The sequence below is a fragment of the Rhinatrema bivittatum genome, chromosome 14 (assembly GCF_901001135.1).
Source record: "Rhinatrema bivittatum chromosome 14, aRhiBiv1.1, whole genome shotgun sequence".
Lineage (NCBI taxonomy): Eukaryota > Metazoa > Chordata > Amphibia > Gymnophiona > Rhinatrematidae > Rhinatrema > Rhinatrema bivittatum.
Window position 1 is genome coordinate 39245549 of NC_042628.1, and position 23831 is coordinate 39269379.

At 42.5% G+C, this 23831-nt stretch overlaps 1 protein-coding gene across 10 annotated transcripts in view; it reads right to left on the reverse strand.

Moving 5' to 3' along the window:
- Positions 1-23831, reverse strand: part of LOC115075772 (ankyrin repeat and fibronectin type-III domain-containing protein 1-like) — a 1084545-nt gene that overhangs the window by 413005 nt on the left and 647709 nt on the right. Inside the window, exon 1 of one of the 10 annotated variants that reach the window (XM_029576530.1) lies at positions 3840-4023. The exons of 8 other annotated variants lie outside the window; for them this stretch is intronic. The gene's annotated coding sequence lies outside the window, so the exon portion shown is untranslated. Of the gene's footprint in view, positions 1-3839; positions 4024-23831 lie in introns of those variants that run through there. One more of the 10 variants, XM_029576531.1, reaches the window with a different exon arrangement.

Consider the following 23831-nt stretch of genomic DNA (forward strand, 5'->3'; position numbering starts at 1 on the left):
CCTTCCAGACCGGTAAGATCTGCCTACAGAGACACTCTCGTCACCCCCCCCCCCCCCCCCCCCGCCGCCGCAAAAAAGCACATTAAGGAAACGAGCTCTTTCCACAATTGGTCTGCAGCACTGGAATGCTCTCCCCACCAGATCTTCGACGTGAACAATGCCTGACCACCTTAAAAAAAAAAAAAAGACTCAAAACCTGGCTGTTCGAGCAAGCTTTCCCTTAATTCATCTGATCCTTTTCCGCTTCAAACCTCCTCCACTAAAAGACATGCTCACAACTCTCCTCCACCCTTCACAAGACTAGTCCACGTTAGGTACCCTGTTTACAAGTCCCTTTCAGTTGATTAAGTCTCACTAGATACAAGACACTGCATAGTGCTCAGGTACACTAGGTACAGTCAATTTTGTTCTCCTCCTTATACTCCGGCTCAAGATAAGAGCCCATCATTTATTCGCCCGGTTATCCCAGTTAATGTATCCCTGTTGTAATGCAATGCATTCTTACATGCTAGTTCACGTTCTAATGTAAACCGAAGTGATGTGTAATTTTTTACATGAATATTGGTATATAAAAATGCTAAATAAATAAATAAATATTTTTCCAGAATCCTTATGATCTGCTTGATTTAAAGGGGAAAAAAAGTATATGCTGAAAAGGAGGTACAGATCTCTGCAGGTATTTTTCCCTAGTCAATTTTCAAAGGGGAAAGTATGTGTGTGTACTTTTCTACTGAGAACTGGAGTAAAGTCCGTAAGTTAAAGTACCTGTGGACTTTGCAAACTAACTGCATAATTTTTAAAATTGCCCCTAGATTGTTTTGCTCCAATGCAAAATATGCACATTTATCAATGAAAATATCCCAGTATCTTCAGTGGGAAAAATGCCAGGACAAAAGTGAACAAATTTTACAGTAAACCAAAACTGATACACTTGCACTATTGTGTTGTATACCACAAACAACATAGCCCTATACCGGGACCATGAAGCATTTGCACTATCTGCATGCAAGTGCTGATAATTTCATTATCTGCCCTGGGGCTTAAATGATGTCAACAACATAAGACTTGCCATACCGGGTCAGACCAAAGGTCCATCAAGCCCCAGCAGCATCCTGTTTCCAACAGTGGCCAGTCCAGGTAACAGCAGGATTTGCAGCCTGACTGCTCTATCTACAATTTGTTATAATTTATTCCTCAATTAAAATATAGAAGTAGGAGCTAGGATGCTTTTCTCCAGCTCTGCCACTACACCACAACTGTGTGTGTGACCTTTGACAAGACATTTGATGACTCTGGAGCTCCTATTTAGCCTTAATCTATTAACACCATTAATGACAATGTTCCTCCTGTCTTTTGCACTTATAACTTACAGGCACCTGAGCAAAACATTAGCTTTCAAGTAGCAAATATCTCACCAATTCATACTGAGAGCTGATTTATGCTGGACAAATATATAAAATGTACACAGATTTAAATTGAATTAAAAAAAAATGTAAAGGAGAAGATTTTGTGATGATTCTGAAAATTATGGAATCTGTACAGAAACAGGGGTAAATGCATCACATACACAATTAAGCCAATCCCCTACCGAATTTTAACATCAACTGCGCGAGTGGAGATGAAGAAAATCAAATATCTCTGGGCAACTGTTCCATCAGTGTGTGATGATTTTGTTTCTTTAAGCAAAGCTGAGAGGTTTGGGGGTCTCTTCAGTGTAAAACGGTACTAAGCACCTGGTTCAGTTCATCTAATTGCCTGGAGGCCTGACAACTCCATCAAAAATACTCAGATCAAGTCCAAGCTTAGAAGGAAGGGTGGAGCATGGGCCTGGCTTCTACTCTACTGAAGGTGACCTTGATTCAAGGAGGGCAAAGTCATTTTTCAACAGGATCAAAAGTTAAAAAGCACTAGAAAATTCATTCATAAGAATGGTTTTCATATCCTTATTTGTTTCCCCCCCCCTCCCAAAATAACCAAATTTTGTTATCCAGTGGTACAGTGACATCTGTGTATATCCAAGTTTTACCAGAAACTGATGTCTGCCTGGCTATCAATTTCTAATACTAATTTTCAATAACATAATAATATATTTTTGTTATTTATGTTCAAACATTTGATATTCCTTCTTTTCCTAAAAGTAGGCACAAGGAGGATTACATAAAACGTAAGCAGATCGTGGAGCACAGAGCATATACAGGTCCCACATACAGATAAGGGGTAGACTGCAAGTAAGGTGCATTGGATATTAGTGAGCCATAAAATAGATAAGAGTGGGGTACATCTGGTAGCAATAAAAATGTGGGTTAACCGGGTACAGAAAATGCATATACATAGTTAAGAATTAAGTTAAGCTTCGGAGGGGAGAGTTGTCAACCGTGCCTATCTAGGAGGGGGGCCTTTTCTTGCCAAAATTGTTACCATTGTTCCACTACCTCCCTCCTAGAATTTCACTTCCTCCTCTGCATTTGAGTGGGGGGACTAATTCATCGCTATCTTCCTGTTATCAAATCCCACCCTCTCTTTAACAGATTTAGCCGCTGGCATGCACACGGTCAGAAACAGGCCACTTAGTCTGGAAAGCAACTTAATGTCAGAGAGAAAGCTTTTTTTCTGACAAGTCCCCTATCCTTGAATGCTCCAAGCATCTTTGTTTCTAGTGCATCCTTTCTATGCAAAGCAGTTTTCTTCTAGTCCAAGGTCAACAATTTATTACACACCCCGGAGTGTATTTACAATAGGCTACCTTGCAAGTACACCTGCAGGATTACAAGAAAAGCAGCAAAGTACACAATTATATTCACTTCAGACCAGAATGTACTGCTTTACCAATATGGGCAAATAGGGTTTTGTTTTTTTCTGTAAGCCCCAAATGCAAAGAACATAAGAAATTACCATGTTGGGTCAGACCAAGGGTCCATCAAGCCCAGCATCCTGTTTCCAACAGAGGCCAAACCAGGCCATAAGAACCTGGCAATTACCCAAACACTAAGAAGATCCCATGCTACTGATGCAATTAATAGCAGTGGCTATTCCCTAAGAAAACTTGATTAATAGCAGTTAGTGGACTTCTCCTTCAAGAACTTATACAAACCTTTTTTGAACCCAGCTGCACTAACTGCACTAACCACATCCTCTGGCAACAAATTCCAGAGCTTTATTGTGCGTTGAGAAAAAAGAATTTTCTCAGATTAGTCTTAAATGTGCTACTTGCTAACTTCATGGAATGCCCCCTAGTTCTTCTACTATTCAAAAGTGTAAATAACCGATTCACATCTACTTGTTCAAGACCTCTCATGATCTTAAAGATCTCTATCATATCCCCCCCTCAGCCGTCTCTTCTCCAAGCTGAACAGCCCTAACCTCTTCAGCCTTTCCTCATAGGGGAGCTGTTCCATCCCTATGACGCACCGCATGATCTATATCCAAATCTCATGTCCCAGGTTTTCTTTGCCCTATTCTTGAGAAAGATTGTAGTCATATTGCTCGTGCCCCGGAGCTCTTTGTCTCACACCTTAAGGGGACTGTGTCTTCATAACTGCCAAGGGTCTGCCTCATGCAGGGAAAGGTTTGTCATCATATTTCACACCCCTGGTGCTATCTTTGTCCTTCTGTTTTGTAAGCTGCACCGCATCATGGTGAAATTTATGCATCATCATCATCATCATCACAGGTTACAGAAAGAAGAAAATTATGCCTCAATTTTCACTAAACACAGGCACAATTGTTTCACTAACTTATTCAGTGCAAAATTAGAAAAAAAAATCATATTTGACTTTTATCTCAGAAGACTAGCAAACGTGCTGAAGAACATGACCTCAAAAACACATACATTACAATACCTCTTCAGCTTTTCTTCTGGAGCAATGAATCCATGTGACATGTGTGATGGGTGAGCTGAAGCTATTTGGGGGAGGGATGAAGCCACCTGTCTCTTGATGCCATTTGGATCATTTTGAAAAGCTGTCCTGGGCTGGTCCAACTCACCACAGAAATGTCCCTTCCTCCTCCTTTACAAACCAGGTGAGAGGGAGAGCAATCATAAGGGATTCCTGAATTCAAGGCAGCCCACAGAGACAGAAAGAGAGCAGGTAAGCCCTGTCTAGAAGAAAACAAAACAAAACAAAAAAAGAACGGCTTGCTAATACATCTGCAGACAGTGCACCGAAAAATAATAATAATTAAAAAAAAAAGCCAGAGGGACAGCCAACCAAACCTTAGCTTCAGCAAGAACAGTTCTTCCACTGGAAAAGGAAATGCTCATCCTCTCCCCCCTCTTTTTTTTTTTTTTTAATCTGCCATCTGAGCTCCTCTCTCTCTCGCTTTCAGACTTTTCTTATGGTCCTTTCTCTCCTCTTTGCTCCGTTTTTGACCTCCCCACCTCTTCTCATTATCTCTCTCTCTCTTTCTTCCTCCTCCTCCTAGGTGTGCCAGAGGCACGGTGTGTAAGTTGGGAGGCTCAAATCACCTGTAATCTGGACCAAGCAAAGAGGGAGAGGGGGGGAGGGAGCGCCTCGGAGCACGCCTGCAGTCCCATGCCTGTTGCACTTTTACAATGCCGTTGCTTGGCAATGATCTTAGACAAACTCCACAACAGTGAAAAGCAGCAGGGCAGAATACTAATCAATGGAGCAATCAGCTCCGCCTCTCTGTTCTCTGCACTACCCCAATCCGCTCTCCTCACTGCCCTTTTTCCCTCCCTGGACCTCGGTCGTTTCCTCATGTGACGATGCACAAATATGCTGGGTCCTCCGCACCAACCTAAGCCGCTGCCAGTTTGTTTTCACATCCAAGCCGGATCAGAAAAGCATTCCACGCTTCCAAGCTAACTGCAAACAGGACCCATGTGTTAAAGAAGTTGCCATGCAATGGCCAAAAAATGCCCACCAGCAGGAAGGCAAACTCAGATTGTGTACCGGTCTTGGTGTAAACATAAAGGAGTGAATTTTCAAAAGCATATACACACGTAAAGCCCCCTTTTACAGGCATATATAGATCTTTAGAAAATTACCCGGAGGGGGCTGTATGTATTACAGTGTACACAGAAGCAAGCTCATATGTACTTTTATGCATACGTGAGAGAGGCATCCCCTGGGGCTGATTTAGGGTGGGCACTGACCAAAGTCAAAAGCGAGCACGTAAATGCACGAACCAACATTTATACCTGCCTCCATACAGGCATTTGTGTGTGCATGCCATGCATCTATGCACAGAAGTCCACGTGTACTTTATACACTCAGATTTCAGCCCTAAGCGCTATGCTGTAAAAATTGAGCCCTTAATGAATAAGAGTGCAGCGGCACGGGGAAACGGGTGGATGAGTAAAGGGCACAATGCCACTATAAGACAAGGAGGAGACCATTTTTCTACTTCCCAGCAACCCCCTCTGTTTCTCTGCTGGCAGAGGTAACCTGCAAGCCTCCGCATTTATTCTGCATGATATACTGATTAATGTTCTGTTTTCATATTGTAAATGAACTGCTCCTCCTTGCAAACAGTGGCACCCATCAGCATGTAAACTTGGGGTGCCTTTATAAAAATACAGAGGTTGATCTTCAAAAGCCATTTTTAGATGGATAATTCAGGGGCGTTGCGGGGGAGGCATTTCTGGGTGAAGCATAGTTAGCCGCATATGTTATGCAGCTTATTCCGGAAAGGGTCAAAGGGCTGTGTGAAATGTAGCCGGACAGCTAAGGAGGAGGAGGTTCCAGGTAGTGCAGAAGTTGAAGAAGAGGGTCCTAATTGCTGAGGACAAGTGCTCTGGGAGGCGTCAGAGGAGATAGCCTGCCTGGGAAAGTCTAGCAGGGTGAGGCTGAGAGCCCTAGGAAGAAGGGGATTTCCCTGGGGAGTGTGTGGACCAGCGGACTGGAAGGTGCCAGGGGAAAGTCATCAGAGTCAGAGACCAATTGAGCTACAATCGGCCTGAGGCTCCAAAGGAGGGAGAGAGAGGCTAGGCGCATAAGGACATTTGGGACTCACACCTGCAGTCCTTGAACCCACTAACTGCAGATCTCTTCACCTGCTTTCTCCATACTTCTTTTTTTTTCTTGTAACTTTTTTTTTTATGTAGAACTTAAAAGTTCTTTTTGAGGGGCTATCGAGGTAGCGGTGATAAAAGGGCAGTCGCAACTTGCAATTTCAAGCAAAACATATAAACAGAAAACAAAAATATGTAAGAGTGTGTAGAAAATCCATCCATGCAGTAACTCGGAAGACGACAGACTGAGGGCTCATAAGGGAGTGACCGTGAATGGGAAATTCCTGCATTTTGCCCCAAAAGACCTCTGAACTCTGAGAGCCAGGTCCACGTCAGCACCATCAGATGATGTCACTGGCTGGTTATGGCGGATTTAATCCTGCTTGTGGATGGGGAATCCCTGGGTAGTTGTGAATAAAGGATCATGGCTTTGGATGGGTCTGAGTGAGCTGGAAGCTCAAAGAAGCAAGAGGAAACTGTCAAGCCAAAAATAAATAAATAAAATCTCGTCAGCCTGTGGATCATCAGTTTGTTTGTTTTTTTGTTGTTGTTTTGTTTTAATAAATGCCAGTAGGAACAGAAAACAATATATATATATACATTTCTATTAGTTTATAAATAAGCTTTGCAGGCCTGGAGAAATGAAAGCAGGTCAGTCTAAATAGGAGTAAGTAACCTTTTCCCTATGTCTGGCAGCCATCTTAATACAAAACTAACTTCACAAAAAATAGCTGAAGCAGATCAGAGGCCAGGATACTGCCTGGAGGAGAATAAACAAGTGTAGGTGTTTAAATGAAGACAAATTGTTATCTATTTCCTTCAAGGTGAACATTCCCACTTGCTCTAACAGACATGTTTACTTCAGCATGCCAGTTGTTTAGTCCATATAAGCTTATCTTTCTTTGGAGGTGCAAGAACACACATCTTTACAACAAGAAACAAAAAAAAAAAAATCCTTCTAGCAAATTAGCTTTCAACAGCAAGGACCTGCAGCTAATTATTCCCTGTCCAACAGAGTATACTTAAATGGTACATTACAGCCCTCCTCTGTTGTTGTTTGTCATTCATTCTGACAATGTGTCTGCCTGCCAGCCCAGCTAATTGCAGAGCTGAGGAGCCAAATTACAAGGATCCCTCTGCTGTCCCTCTCAAGCAGTAACATGAGTCTATTCAGAGGCAGAAGATTAGCCCTGAGGCATCAGACCAAAATAATGGCACAGTGATAGGAGGTGCTTACCTTGGAAAGCCAGCAAACCCACAGTTAGAGGTTTTGACTTACAGATGTATCTCTATGGACTGTGGTTAAATAATGTCAGTACCCAAAGAAGATGGAGCTTACTAGATGGTTCCAAGTCATCGAGAACAAGCCAAGCCAGATTCGTAACCAGCTATAGATTTGTAGTTTTGCTATTCTTAGAAAAAACCCCAACCATTTGAGTCCCTGCATGCAGCAGAGATGACCTAGGGTCATTTGAAAAACCTGAGTTTATGAGTTGATGCTGCAATGAATGTGGGGCCTCACATCAAACGAGAACCAGAAATTAGAGCTGGACTTATATCAATGGGGATCTGAGCCATCCCTGTGGTTTGGTTGCAGCCCTGAACATTATGGCAATGTTTCTTAAATTGCAGGGTGTACACAACTCCCTTCCCCCTATGAGGGGATGGCAGACAAGACTCTTTAAAGTCAGCATGAGAAAGCCAGCCACTGAAGTCATGCCGTTGTGGGAACTAGAAGAGAAGCTGTAGCCAGGAGACAGCTAATGCTCGACACTAATGCAAACAGTATCAGCACGGAACACATTTCAGATTAGAAAAGGAGCGTGTTCAATGAGGGGAAGCAGCTGCAGGGACACCTGGGACAGTGAGCATGGCGGCTCCTGCCAAAGAGATGTTGAGGACAAGGAGGTGAGAGATCCAGAAAGGGGGAACATGGGGTTCTGAAAAAAGGAGATGGGTAAAAAGATGGAAGATTGTGGGGTTGGTGGGTTCAGAGGGGAAGAGAGTCGGAAAGGGGAGAGATGGGAATGTCAGTAGAGGATTCTGGGAGACAGGGAGAATGATGAGTAGATAAAGGTTAGATGAATGGGTGTAGGTGAGAGATGGAGAGGAAAAATAGATGGAGTTGTCAAAGGCCAAAAGAAGATTAGTAGCTCTTCTACCTTGAGATGAGAGATGTTCAGCAATATGAAAAGGGTCTTTTGTTGCCAGATACCGTATATGCTGTCAACAAGCTTGAAAGCCACTGACATGGGCATGCCATGCAAGTGAAAAATCAAGCAAAAGCAAAACTGAAAGATTCATTTTCAAATAAGATTCCACTGCTACCCATTGGTCAACAATGATACAAATCTCACCAGAGTCATCTTCTGGAGAAAGAAGGGGCCAAAAATTGGAAAGAAAAGAAAAAAATTACTGAGGGGAATTTTGGATCATTATCCACCCTAACTCCTCCATTTACTTCCAGGGGTTAGCATTTGTAAAGGACAATCCCCATTGTTTGCTTAATAGATTAAGTTTCTCCCAAAGCAAATATTCATTCAGTTAAAATATATTTCATTGAATCTTTTAAGACCTACTTGTCCCTTTGACGGTTTTCTTTCCTGATGACTCACAAAATCTGGGGAATAATTCTACTTACGAGCTTAGAAGAAATGACAAACAAGTCTTGATTTGACCTCCCTCTTCCATGACTTTTCTTATGCATCTCTTCACCCTCCTGCCCTGTCATGTCTGGTTTGTCTGTAAGAAAAAACTATTGGAAGATTCCAGGTATATTTGTGGGAAAAGTTATAAATCAATTGCAAAAAGTGTCTGCACAGCCATGCATGGTCCCGGCTCTGTTGATAATGGGAACTGTTAGTGGATGACTACAATCATTCTGGAGTGATGGGGTCTTTTAAGATTCCTCAAAGAGTGCAGCAATGTTCTGGGTTTTTTATTCAGTCCAGCAGTTTTGCTCTTCAGGCTCAGTTGAAACTGGTCTCTGTTGGGGCTACAGCACCAAGATTGTTTACTCATAACTACCCAGGGATTACCACTCGGATTCTCCTCTCTAGTGCAATCGCACTGCAATAGTCTTTGGACAAGGCTAAGGCCTATGACTGCCTTCTGGATTTATTTATTTATTTATTTATTTAAAATTTTTGTATACCGACGTTCGTTAAGCAAACATCACATTGGTTTCCATGTAACATAAAACTGGCCAACAGGGCTTTACAATGAAACTGATAAGAGAACTGGGAGGTGGTGGGGGGGAGAAACATGATGGGAATTACTGTATAAGAAAAATATAAGCGAAGTAATATGATTATAAGCGAGAGGATATGATTATATATAGGCAATAAAATTATATACAAATATTATATACAAGTAAATTGTTTACAATGAAAAAGTTCTGGGTAAGGGGGGAGAGGAGAGGGGCAGGGGCAGGGGAGAGGAGAGGGGCAGGGACAGGGGAGGGGTTTGGAGAAGAGGAGTGAAAAGCGGGGGTGCCCAGAGCATGGGCACACTTAGTATGGCTGATAGGTGTTGCCATTATGTGATGGCTGGGACTACCTGCCCTCCCATCCCCAGGGGCTATGAATGCTACTTCTACAGCATCCCCACAATCCAGCCAGCTCAAAAAGCAGAAACTAGACTTAGGAATCAAAATCAAACTTTCTGCAATGCAAAGGTAGAGCACTGCCACTGAGCTATGGGGTCAGCCATTGGTGATTTTATGCCATGACCCGGACCCATATTTTGTTTTGGACTTTTTCATCAGAAGAAAATGCAGGTCTCCAAACACCTGTTGCCAGCAGGGGCAGAAGTCTAGCTCACTGTTACACTCATGACCCTTGTTGTAATGTAACTTTTGATCTCTTCGCACTTGTTTATGTTCCGTTTTTTGTTTCCACCCCCTTGTTATATGTAAACCGGCATGATGTGGTTTCTAATCATGAATGCCGGTATAGAAAAACTCTAAATAAATAAATAAATAAATAAATAAATAAATAAATAAATAAATGTTTGTAGTATCCAGTCCTGCCTCTCACCAATGCAGTTCCTACTCCAGATGTGCTGTCTCTGACCCTCTGACCAGCTGATTGGAGTGGCGGCATTTACCCTGCCTTTTCCGGTACCAACTAGTTAAATAGAAAGAAACCTTGTGGCAAGGAAGCTCCATTCATTAAAAGACTCTTCTAGGTAAGCATCACAAAAAGAAAGAGCTTCTGATAGATAATTAAGATAGATAAAAGGCTGTGAAATACCAATCACCGATTGTTTTGGAAAAATAAATATCACCCGCTACAAACATTTTTAAAAATTATGTATGTATGTACCCGGTCTGAGACTGTAGCATCTGAAGTAAAGAGAATTACAAACCAAGAAACCAAATGGTCAAGGAGGGAGAAGAAAGAAAACCTGATGGATTAACTGGTATTCAGAGAAGCAAGACATCGAAAAGCTGTGGTAGTATCTGAGAAGTGGCCATTTGAGGATCCACATGCAAAGACCTGATGTGATGAGAAAATCTTCACAAATATTGCTTCTATCTCTGTGATGGCTCAATCTGTAAACACTAACAAATACATGTTTTATTGGTATTCTGTAATTTCTCAGCTATCACTTACTTATCAGTGAGCCTGATTTTAGTGCCGGGAAAATAGTGGAAACTATTCTAAAGATCAAAATCATAGAGCATATAGAAAGACAGGGCTTAATGGGACACAGTCAGCATTGATTTACCCAAGGGAAGTCTTGCCTCTCAAATCTGCTTCATTTTTTTGAAGGGCTTAATAAACATGTGGATAAAGGTGAACCGGTAGATGCAGTGTATTTGGATTTTCAGAAGGCATCTGACAAAGTCCTTCATGTGAGGGTTCTAAGATATGTAAAATGCATGGAATAGGAGGAGATGTCCTTTCATTGATTACAAACTGGTTAAAAGACAGGAAACAGAGAGTAGGATTAAATGGTCAATTTTTAAGGTGGAAAGGGTAAACCATGGAGTGCCTCAAGGATCTGTACTTGGACCAGGGCTTTTCAATATATTTATAAATGATCTGGAAAGGAATACGATGGCTGAGGTTATCAAATTTGCAGATACAAAATTATTCAGAGTAGTTAAATCACAAGCAGATTGTGATAAATTGCAGGAGGACCTTGCAAAACTGGAAGATTGGGCATCCAAATGGCAGATGAAATTTAACGTGGACAAGTACAAGGTGATGCATGTAGGGAAAAATAACGTATGCTGCAGTTACACGATGTTAGGTTCCATATTACATTTTATGTTCGAATGTTTAATGGCTCTCCCAATTGTTTCCATTGAATGGTCTCATGTTTATTTAATGTAACTTATCTTAACTTAATGTTTTAACTTAATGTTTAATGTATCGCCCACCCGCGACTGTTCTGTTGTACTGTAAACCGGTGTGATCTGTATTTCATACAGGAATGTCGGTATATAAGAATTCAAAATAAATAAATAAATACATATTAGGAGCTACCACCCAGGAAAAAGATCTAGGCATCATAGTGGATAATACATTGAAATTGTCAGCTCAGTGTGCTGCTGCAGTCAAAAAAACAAACAATGTTAGGAATTATTAGGAAGGGAATAGTGAATAAAATGAAAAATGTCATAATGCCTCTGTATTGCTCCATGGTGATACCACACTCTGAGCACTGTATAGAGTTCTGGTCGCCACATCTCAAAAAAAGATATAGTTGCACTGGAGAAGGTACAGAGAAGGGCAACCAAAATGATAAAGGGGATGGAACAGTTCCCCTATGAGGAAAGACTAAAGAGGTTAGGACTGTTCAGCTTGGAGAAGAGACAGCAGAGGGGGGATATGATAGAGGTATATAAAATCATGAGATGTCCAGAAAGGGTAAATGTGAATTGATTATTTACTCTTTTGGAGAATAGAAGGACCAAGGGGCACTCCATGAATTTAGGAAGTACCACATTTAAAACTAATCAGAGAAAATTCTTTCACTCAATGCATAATTAAGCTATGGAATTTGTTGACAGAGGATGTGGTTAATGCAGTTAGGGCCGAATTTTAATACCTACGCACGAGCGTATATTTGTGCGCGCAACCCTGCACGCACAAACCTATGCCCAATTTTATAACAGGCGCACGCAGTGCGCGCATGTTATAAAATCCGGGGTTGGCGCGCACAAGAGGTTGCACACTTGTGTACCTTGCGCGCGCCGAGCCCTAGGGGAGCCCCGATGGCTTTCCCTGGTCCCTACGAGGCCGCTCCGAAATCCGGAGGGAACTTTCCTTCCGCCCCCTCCCCCCATCTTCCTCTCCCTTCCCCGCCAAGTGCCGGCGTGCAATCCCCCGGCCAAGAGGCCCTATATGGAGGCCTCTGACCATGCTCCCACCCCACCCCTTTTTCCAAGCCCTGGGACATATGCACGTCCCGAGGCTTGCACGTTTCGCTGGGCCTACGCAAAATAGGCTCGGCACGTGTAGGGCTTTTAAAATCTGCCCCTCAGTGAAGCTGGGTTTAAAAAAGGTTTGAATAAGTTCTTGGAGGAGAAGTCAGAAGAGGATACTTAGTTGACTTAGGGAATAACCACTGCTATTACTAGCATTAGTAGCATGGGATATACTTAGTTTTTAGGTACTTGCCAGGTACTTGTTTCCTGGATTTGTCACTGTGGGAACAGGATGCTGGGCTTGATGGACCCTTGGTCTGACCCAGTATGGCAATTTCTTATGTTCTTATGGTTTTGACTTTTCTGGTATTGGGACATAGTAGCCCGTTGATAAAAGATCCCAGCATTATTTGATACCTGCTGAACAATACTAAGTTCTAGAGCACTGCAGCCTCCAGGTTAGAGATACAAAACCTGTGCTGCCGAAAAGGCAGGAAGACAAGACATCATGACCTGGCCAGTCTTGGGTGAAAGGCCACTATTTCACTGCTCCAGTCCCCTCTCGTTTGCTGCTCATCAGCTAAAGAAAATGGATAGCACTACAGCTGGGGAGTTCACTGGGTCGGGAAAAGTAACAGAAACAGCAATAAATGCTACTTGTTTCTTGGAAAACCAAGAGACCATTTTCATCTGAATCCTGGAAGCACAGGGCAATACAGTGACTTGCCCAAGGTCACATGAGAGTTGCAATCATGAGCCAAGACTTCTCCTTCGTCATAGCCCACTCTTTTCCTACTTACGCTTTGGAAACCTGATAGTTCAGTGCAACGATTTTTATTTTATTACCTGGAGTCAGATGTTGTATAAAAGTCCACGAGGAGGAGATATGGGCCTAGTGTTCAGAGTAGATGTGGACTGCAAAAAAGGAGAGTTCATGAGATGCACCAGTTCAAATCTTGCTATGGCAGTGACACGCTATGTGAACTTGATCAAGTCACATTCAGGCCAATACAGAACGGTGCACTCGGCCGAGCACACTGTTTAGCCCCCGTTTGGCTGCGCGTTTTTGACGCACTATTATTACCCCTTATACTGTAAGGGGTAATAGCTCATGGAAAATGTGTGGCCAACCCCCCCAAAACTAAAAGCGCTCATCACATGCAAATGCATGTTGATGAGCCTATTAGTTAGTCACCCGCAATACAGAAAGTAAAATGTGCAGCCAAGCCGCACATTTTACTCTCAGAAATTAATGCCTGCCAAAGGCAGGAGTTAATTTCAGACGGCACCGGGCAAGTGTACAGAAAAGCAGAAAAAACTGCTTTTCTGTACACCCTCTGACTTAATATCCTAGTAATATTAAGTCGGAGGCCCCAAAAATTTAAAAAAAAAAAAAAAAAAAGTCTGCCCGCGGCCCGGAAAATGGACGCTCACTTTGCCGGCATCTGTTTTCCAAACCCGTAGCTGTCAGCGGGATCGACAACCAACGCTGGTAAAATTAAGCATCCGCTGTCAGACCCGTTGACAGCCGCCGCTTCCGTCAATAAGGAGGCGCTAGGGAAGTGCTAGTGTCCCTGGCGCCTCCTTATTAGCGTGGACCCTAATTTAAATAAAAAATCGCGCTCAGGAGAGGTGCCTGGGCCTCGGAGCGCTGGCTCTCCCGCAGACTTTATTGAATTGGCCTGATTATCTCCCTATTTCTCAGTTTAACAAAACTACAGGGTGGTGATAACTTCTTCAGTTTTACGAAATTCAGAAGTCAGCTAAAAAGAAATCATGCACAGGAGTACATATCTGCAGGGGCGGATTCCCGATGACAACCGGCCTGGGGATTTGCCGCCCAGGCCAGCCCAGGAGATCCCACGTGGTCTGCCGAGCGCGGCTCTGTCACCAACCGTACCTCAGCACTAAGGGTCCACCATCCACTACACCCATTACAGTGTGGTCAGTAATGCACATGTCCAGCTCAGCTCCAGGCTAATTCCTCCAGTATCACTGTACATTCTCCTCTGCATGAGTTTCATTGCTGGCCATGCACAACCGTTGTCAATGTTTAATGAGGACCCGGGAGACCATTCAAATGTATTCGAATAGGGGACCCAATAGAGAGGAGAGGCTGAGAATATTTTTATCCAATAAAGCAGAGAAGAAATTATGGGGTCACTTTGGAACTGGATTTCCAAATGAAAACAAAAAAAAATTAAATTAAAAAGCATTGTTAGATTGAACCACAGGCATAAAACTGTTGCAGGCTGGGCCAGAAAAGCTGCTATCCAGCCAAAATTCAGCCACTTTGAAATCTATCATACCAGATCATGCACTAGAACCAGTAGACAGGTTTTCTAGCTCTGAGGCAGCTATCTGCATATTTCTGAAGTATTATAAATGACAAAGTATTTTGGGGTCTAGTTTAGCTGAAGAGTGATTAGAAAGGCCCATTCAACCAGTACTGCATTTCCTTATAACAAGAAATTGAGTAGATGTGTGTGGTTTCATGTTTGGAAGAAGAAGATTGCATGTGATGATATTGAAAGATTTACAACCATTCATTTCATCCTCTCCAAGTAGAAAAGAAAAAAAACCAGATTGCTAATAATAAGAATGAAAAAATCAGATGCCTGCATGCTGCAAAATAAAGGGATTCTAGCTAATCTAACAGAAATAAGCAGAAAATTGACCCCAGATGTCTAAGAATATCTCAAAGCCCATCATCAGGTTTTTTTTTGTTTTGTTTCTGGGCAAGGAGATCCTATAAAAAGAACTGACAAGAAAAAGAGCAACAGAGACAAGTAAAAAGAAAATAGCGTGAGGGAGAGAAATGAGAAGGAAAATTAATGCTGGAAAACAAAATAAAACACCAGAAGAAATGATCAGAGTCCCTAGAGGGTTGTGGAGAAGGAGAAGGAGCCCAGACAGGGGAGCAAGACTGAGGGAGACAGAGCAGGAAAAGCCTAACAAGGATGGAGACAGAGATACTAGGAGATCACGGTGACGTCATCCTGGAGTTAGAACGGTCTCCAAAACAACTCCAGACTTCTCCCCCTACAATAAAAAACTGAGTAAATAAAGTTTTAAGAAGCAGGAATGCAACCAGCTGCTATTTTTAGAATTCCAAGCCGAGGGGCGACATGCTTTAAGATCTGGCAACACTCAGGTTTTCCCTCCTCTCTCTCGTCCCCCCTCCCCCTCGCTTTGGTTTTAATTGGCAGAGCGTGCCTGAGTTGGGGGGGGGGGGGGGGGAGAGGGGGTAAAAGCGTGTGGTGTGTTGGTGGGGTTGAGGAAGGGTGAAGGTTACCATAAATTTAAACATGTAAATGGAAAAGGATGTGTCATTTTGCCTTCTCTCTCGACCAGAGTTAAAGTCGTTGAAACTCTAGTCTCCAAAATCATTGGTTTACAATAATGACAAATTCTGTTCCTCTCTTAAAATAAAATCCAAAAAATAAACAAATAAATGCAGAAAACAGGGAATCAGAGGATTGATAGCAGCCTCAGCCACAGAATAACTTTGATGCTTGCCATGTTTTCGCCCCAGCCTGTTTGCATTAGTGGGTTTGAGGAGGGGGTTAGAGGAGGAAGGTCGCTAGCTATGATCTGCAAATGATGGGAGTGTGGAGATGCTTATCGGCAAACTGTCTGAAATTACAAGTGGTTTGTGGGCAAAAAAGGAGGGGGAAAGAGTGAGGGTGAGCAAAACAAAATCTGACAGCACCGAATCTAAGTTATTTTGCTTGGTCTGACTCTTACAATGCCTCCTCTCCCCGTCAACCTAAGTCTGAATAAATAAAATTACAACCTCAGGCTGTAGCATTCTACATTTGTGGCTTGGGAGGTCCAATGTGGCCAGTCAGACCTGGGAGTGCCACCGAGGCAGAATGCCCTCGACCAGAGAGGGAAGGCAGGCGGCTACTGTTACAGCGGCAGCCTCTGCTGCCCAACCAGTGATGCTGAAGGGGCAGGCAAAGGCCACCTGCACCATCTGGTTAGTCTATCCAATAAGAGGACAGAGACTGTAGAGACCACCTAGAAATGAAAAGGAGAAATATAAATACTGTTAAACCATGCCGCATGATAACTACTCCTGGAAGAAATTCTGCATTCCACACTTGCACAGAATTTATGCAGAATTCCCCTCCTGCACAGAATTCTACATTTGCACTACAGAAATTAGGTGTAGGGATCAGGTAAGTAGCAGCAGCAGCGGAGAGCTGCACACGTCGGGAGAGAGAAAAAAAATAGCATTGGTGACAGCTGGAAGTGAGAAAGAAGCAGAAGTGGGCTGCCCTAAGCAGACCGTAAGAGAGTTGGAAGAGTTGACAATGGCCCACACAGACCAGAGATGATTCTGCAGTCTCAGCTTTGGCCCGCTCAGCCCAAACAAAGGAGGGAGCCATGGGATCCATTGGAACCTTAACAAGAGAAGTAGACCATCAGCTTGAGCTTGGGGGAAGTAGGAAAGAGCTGAGTGTTGTATAAGAGAGTGGCAGATAGCCAGAAAGCTTGGGGGGAGGGGAGAACAAATTGGGAAAGCTAAGTGGCTTGCTGGGTGAGGGGAGAACTGGAGGAGGGGGGAGTTTGATCCCCCCCCCCAAGAAGTCAACTTTGGGTGAGCAGATAGAAAAACTAAGATTTTGCTGGAGTGGAGAGAAAGAATTGGGGGGGGGGGAGCAGAGAGAGAACTGGAGAGGGATTCAAGCCTTGTAGAGGGGCAGATAGGAAAAGATAGAGGTTTTGCTGAGGAGAACAGAGAGAGAGAGAGCTGGGGAGGGTCAAGATAGGGGGGAGAGAATAATAATTTATGGATTTTTCCTACAGGAACTTATCCAAACCCCTTTTACACCTGTTTTGCTAGATGCCTTGACCACATCCTCTAGCAATAAATTCTACAACTGTCCGGCCAGTCCCTCATACTCCTATTACCTTACCTGATGTCTCCAAACCAGCTGAGTGTGTTTCCAGCTCTGACACAACCATTCCTCCTCTCCAACATCAGCTACTAATACTTCTGACTATATCTACTAAGCATACAGGATGAATTTGCACATCAGGATGGAAATGTCACTCTTCCCAATGTCCAGGAAAATAATTCTACCTGTCTGATGTGGTTTCCCATAAAATCCTGTTTTTGATCCTTATGTCAACTGGTCCTACCAGAAGACAGTCCAGAATTCCTTGGGGCAAGAGCTCAAGGAAATCTATTTGCCCCTACCAAATACCTCCAACACAGAAGACAATTGTACTTTGCCTGCTAATGCTTCTTTACAACCCCTTTCTATGTTCCTCAGCCTCTGGACCCAGATGGATGATCCTTATGTTAGAATGGATAATCAATATGGTGGGCAAGGACAGCTGACTTGCTATCCTCATGGGCCATATTACCCTGTGGGTTTGTATTTCATCACTGGTAACAGGGCTTTAGGCCATATGGTTCCCCACTTCTCTGTCCATCCTCAGTTCACCAACCTCCATCATCGAAGACAAAAGCAAATCAAAGTAGTATAACCATAAATGCCCTTCAGTAAGAAGTTTCCTCCCTTTCCGAAGCTGTCCTGAATAATCGGATGGCCTTGGACATGGTGCTAGCCAAAGAAGGTGGTGTTTGTCAAGTGATTAATACTACTTGCTGCATTTATATTGATAAACAAGGGGACATTCAAAAATTTGTCCTTACCCGGAGATATTTAGCTAATCAGGACCATGCACTGAGTATGGGTGGTTTACAGATTAATGGGAACTGGGATGTTCTAGGAATTGGGGATTTATTGGGAGGATTGGAAAAGAAAATTGCTTACTTTACACTTTTGATTCTTGTTGGACTAATAATGATATGTCTGTTTTGTTTAATACCTTATGTCTTTCTGCAGAAAGAATGCCTCCTTGGTTTCTTCTACTATCATCATGGGGGTTGACACCTTTCTACTGCCTCCATCACTCCTAGAATTTCCTGAGACATCTTCACTGTTAAGTTACCACAGAACTGAGTGGCTGCAGGGAAATCTTCCCTAGGAGTTGTCAGTAGTTTAGTTTAGGTTTATGACAAATAACATAAAAAGAAGGGGAGCTGTGGTAAATCTCTGGATTTCAGGCTTCACTGCTATCATAAAAACTGGAACTGTGCTTTGGGCCTAGCTAATAACAGCTAAAAGCAGAAGTACTGAAAATGATGTAGCTACAGTATGCTAGGAATTATATATTTATATAATCTTTAGAGCAGAAACCTAACCATATATGGAGGTATTTAGAGTTATTTACTCCAAAAAGTTAACTGTAATTTCTTAGGAAAAATGTAAGATTATGCACAGGTTTTAGTTACATTGAATTTAGTATAAGGTTCTTGGAATTCAATGAATATTGATACATATATTCATGTAGAGTATGATATGCTGACCGTTGATTTGTCCAGCACTTGTTATCAGTATCTTACGATCATTTATAAGGTGTACAATGTTACTGCATCAGGAGAACTCTTGAATATTGGGTCACAGCTGATGGCCTGTATTGTCTGTGTATGCACGATCAGATAATAAAATAAGGAAGTAAGCTAACTGCCTTCTGTTTTTGAAGTGATTAAAAATTTTTCTTCAAAGCTTTTAAATTGGTAAAAACAGAAGTATAGAAAGCCAGGCTAAGGGACCTCTTGGATAAGTTCTACTCATGGGATTTTCCATAGTAGCAAGGCTTGAGTAATAAGTTTCAAGTCTGAAGGATCTAAAAATGGTTGGAGCCATCTAATGAATCACAAGAAGAAATAGGATTTCTGTAACAGCTTAGAAATACGAGAAGATAAACTGAGTGCAGAATTAAGAGTCACACCTAAAGTGATGATAGTTTCCCATATGTGGTACAGGGAGAGATCCTTTTCCTAAGTGGTTACTCACGATATGGAACCCAGCTTTGTGTAGCTAGAGTTAGAAGACTTCTTCCCTACAATGTCAGGACAAATGTTTTGATAGTCCAGTATGTTCAATATTTTCATAAATATATATATATATATTTCAGGTGGAGAGCAGCTAGTTGGAATGCTTGTCTTTGTGCAAAGGACATTATGATCTGCTCTGCTGAAGCGTGAAAATTTGAGGGAAACGATCTAAAAGTCTTTTGAGTAGGGTCAGAGTTTGGTAACTAAGATGTAATGCAAAAAGAGGGGCATTGCCATGCATTTGGGGTGCAGAAACCACAGGGAGCAATACAAAATGGAGTTTGAGATTCTGATATGCACCAAAAAAGAGGAGGATCAACAGGGCTGGTCTAGGCCAATCGGCGCCCTGTGCGAAAACTGATTTTGGCCCCCACTCGCCCGTGAAAAATAAACATACCTTCCATCCCATCTCATGCACTAGTTTAACCTCCTCCCATTATGACCTGCACTAATATTCCCCTGACCATTCTGTATCCTGTCCTACCCTCTTGTCCTGCATCAGTATCCTCTGCACTCACCCAGTGTCCTCCGTGTACCCACCTTCTACCCAGCACTTTACCTCACCCAAAGTGACCAACAGCTTCCTCTTTACCAGCACTCCTCCCTTCCCCCTATTCAGCACGAGTATGCCCCAACCCCCTTCTTTCTGACCCTCCCCCCCCCTAGGTATGCTCAGCAGAGGCTTCACACCCCCATCCCAGTGCTCAGCAGCAACTTCTCCCTGCACAGAGTTTAGAACTAACAGCTTACTGCCCCACAGCTAAGTGCTCAGAAGCAGCTTTACCTAGCCCAACCTCTACTGGGCTACAAGTTCTCTCTCTTTCCACTCTTCCCTCTCAGCAGCCTGATTTCAAGTCACTGTCTCCCTTCTGGTGTCACTCTTCCCCCTTCCTGCGGCTGAAATTTCTTGGTCCATGACAGTGGCTCCCCTATTCTTCTGCCTTACCTTGGTGGCTCGCACGCAGGCCACAAAAGCCTGTGAAGATTCCAGAAATGATCTACTTCACACAGTTGGGGGCACCGAATAGCTTTGTCTCCTGCATGTACTCTCCCCCCAAGCTCTTCAGGAGGCACCAGCATTCTGCACCAGGGCGTCAGCTCTGGCCCATTTGCAGCGGCTGCTGCCTGCAGCCAGAATTAATACTGCAAAGGGACGCCACTAGGGAAGAGAGTTCCGGCATCCTCTCGGGCATAGTGCGCTCTGCAGTCGCACATATCACATACCCCAAAAGCTAGCCCTGTAGATCAGGAAGTGATCATAATCAGATGACATTGAGGTTGCTAAAGAATGTGACAAAGTAGTGGTAAGAACCAGTGAAACTTTAGAGTACATACAGAGAAGCATAACCAACAGGAAAAAGGAGGTGAAGATAGCTCTGTACAAAATCCTAGTGAGATCTCATCTAAGTAGATTGGATCAAATTCTGGAGGCTGCATCTGCAAAAAGATATGGATAGAGCAGAGACAGTCCAGGGGAAGATTACCAAACTGGTGCAGTCTGCGTTATTTAAATTTGTTATTTAACATTTTTATTTACCGGGATTCATGCAGAATTTGCATATCAGCTTGGTTTACATTGTAACTGAAAAAGACATGCATGAAGAGTGCAAGTTACATAGAACAGGGTCTTAAAAACATGGAACAGAATACATGGGTAAAATAACTTATAACATAATAGATGATGGAGAAACTGAAAATTATCTTAATTGTAATGTGTTATGTTTCAAGCTTGGTTGAGAGTCTTTGGATAGATTATTTGCTAGTGCGTGGGCGTTGATGTGACTTATTATCATGATTAGAACGCTTGTTCGAATAGCCAGGTTTTTAGTCTCTTTTTGAAGTTGATTGGGCAATGTTCTGACCGGAGAAAAGAAGGTAGGGAGTTCCAGATTGATGGACCTGCTGAAGACAAGGCACTTTTGCTTAGCGAAGTTTTGACGTGTTTTGTTTGGAGAGTGTTTTTGTAAGCTGTTCTCGTTGGTCTGGTTGGTAGATGAAGTAGAAGAGGAAAGTTGAGTTCAAGAGGACTGCCCTTGTGTATGGTTTTTTGAATGATTGTTAGTGTTTTGTATAAGATTCTGTACTTAATTGGGAACCAATGTAGGTCCCTCAAAATGGGGGTAATATGATCTCTCCTGTTGGTCTTGGTCAGTATCCTGGCTGCGGCGTTCTGCAGCATTTGAAGGGGTTTATGGGTGTTAGCTGGAATGCCGATTAGCAAAGAATTGCAATAATCGATTTTCGAGAAAATGATTGCTTGGAGTACTGATCTGTAGTCTTGGAAGTGCAGTAGTGGTCTGAGGCGTTTAAGGACTTGTAATTTATAAAAGCCCTCCTTAGCAGTGTTATAGACGAATCTCTTTAGGTTTAGTTGATCGTCCATGATGACTCCTAAGTTATGTTATGATTTTGTGTTTTTCCTTATGAGATTTGTACTTCATTTACAGTTTGGTAATATTAGTGTATAATAAATATTTTAAATAAATAATAAATAAGCTATATGAGGTGGGATTTAATATGTATAATCTTAGAGAAGGGAGCATGGTATGACAAACATTAGGATTACCTCACAAGAATAACTAATGCATATGAGGCAACCAAGTTTCAGAGGAAAGGAAGGTCTATGACAAGGATCCTGATATGAGGTTCAAAGGAGGTAGACACAGGAGTCATATTATACAATACTGCTGTCCATAAGTTGGTGAATGCATCGAACAGCTTCCCATTGGAGGTCATATGGTGGCAACAATAATTACAGGTTTCCAGTTCTAATTTGGTTGAGGTTGATAGTTAATACACTTTGATAGCCGTAGTCTCCCTCATGAGGCTTTGCAGGGACATCAGCAGATCAGTGTGTTAGGAGAGCTCCACTCTGCTGCTACTAGGTCTGTGCAAGTTATGTGAATATTCTGACAGCTTTCTCCATCTTTCACCAGCATTAAAATTTCATAGAATTGAACAAATAATTTCTGCAAAGCCTTTTTATTCTATCCAATTTTCCTGCCTGTTACAGGTCCTACTTGATCTCCGACTTTACCCTCATTTCTCTCATCTCTGCCATTAGGGATCCTCATGCTTATCCTATGCTTTCTTGAAGTTTATTATTGTAATTTTGTAATAATTGTTCAAGGTTTCTGCAAAGCACTTCTGATGAAAAGACTGAATAGTTCTGTATCCCCATGCAGGTCCAGACTCACAGTGCAAAGATACTAACGAAGAATAAATAATGCACTCTTCCTAGGCACATTTTTCAAAGCTCCTCTCCCAACCATATGAGTACAGCCTGCTAAATAAGTGTAGCGTATAGCGTACCATGTTGCTAGTAGGATATAAGAAAGGTGGTGAGCCATATGGGAAACTAGACTAGAATAGCATGGGCTGCTAAATGCAATGAGAAAACTGTAAATGGCTCAGTAGGGGAACATGAGCTGCTATAGAGCAGGGAACAGGTTCATAAGAACAATTGTGTGAGGTCAGAGTACTAGATTAACAGTGGGTTCTTCAGACCAAGATCTCCAGAAGATACATGTAAATTAATGTAACATAACAATGGAGGGAGTTGTGCGACAATCCAGAAAACTCAAAGTAAAAAGCTTGTGAGGTAATCAGTTGAGCCAGTAGATGACTAAGGGATAAAAGAGTTGTTCAGGGAGGACAAGGAAATAGCAGAAAAACTGAATGAATTCTTTGCCTCAGTCTTTACTGAGGAAGATGTGGGGAACATACTGAGGCCAAAAACATTCCTTGATGGTGATGACTGGAGGATAGCAAATGTAACCCCAATATTTAAAAGGGCTCCAGGGGCGATCCGGGAAACTACAGACCGGTTAGCCTGACTTCAATGCCAGGAAAAATAGTGGAAAGTGTTCTAAACATCAAAATCACAGAACATATAGAAAGACATGGTTTAATGGAACAAAGTCGGCAAGTCTTGCCTCACAAATCTGCTTCACTTTTTTGAAGGAGTTAATAAACATGTGGATAAAGGTGAACCAGTAGATGTAGTATACTTGGATTTTCAGAAGGCGTTTCACAAAGTTTCTCATGAGAGGCTTCTAGGAAAAATAAAAAGTCATGGGATAGGTGGTGATGTCCTTTCGTGGATTACAAACTGGCTAAAAGACAGGAAACAGAGAGTAGGATTAAATGGATAATTTTCTCAGTGGAAGGGAGTGGGCAGTGGAGTGCCTCAGGGATCTGTATTGGGACCCTTACTTTTCAATATATTTATAAATGATCTGGAAAGAAATACGACAAGTGAGGTAATCAAATTTGCAGATGATACAAAATTGTTCAGAGTAGTTAAATCACAAGCAGATTGTGATAAATTGCAGGAAGACCTTGTGAGGCTGGAAAATTGGGCATCAAAATGGCCAATTTTGATGCAGATGGCAGATGAAATTTAATGTGGACAAGTGCAAGGTGATGCATATAGGGAAAAATAACCCATGTTATAGTTACACAATGTTAGGTTCCATATTAGGTGCTACTACCCAAGAAAGAGATCTAAGTGTCATAGTGGATAACACATTGAAATCGTCGGTTCAGTGTGCTGCGGC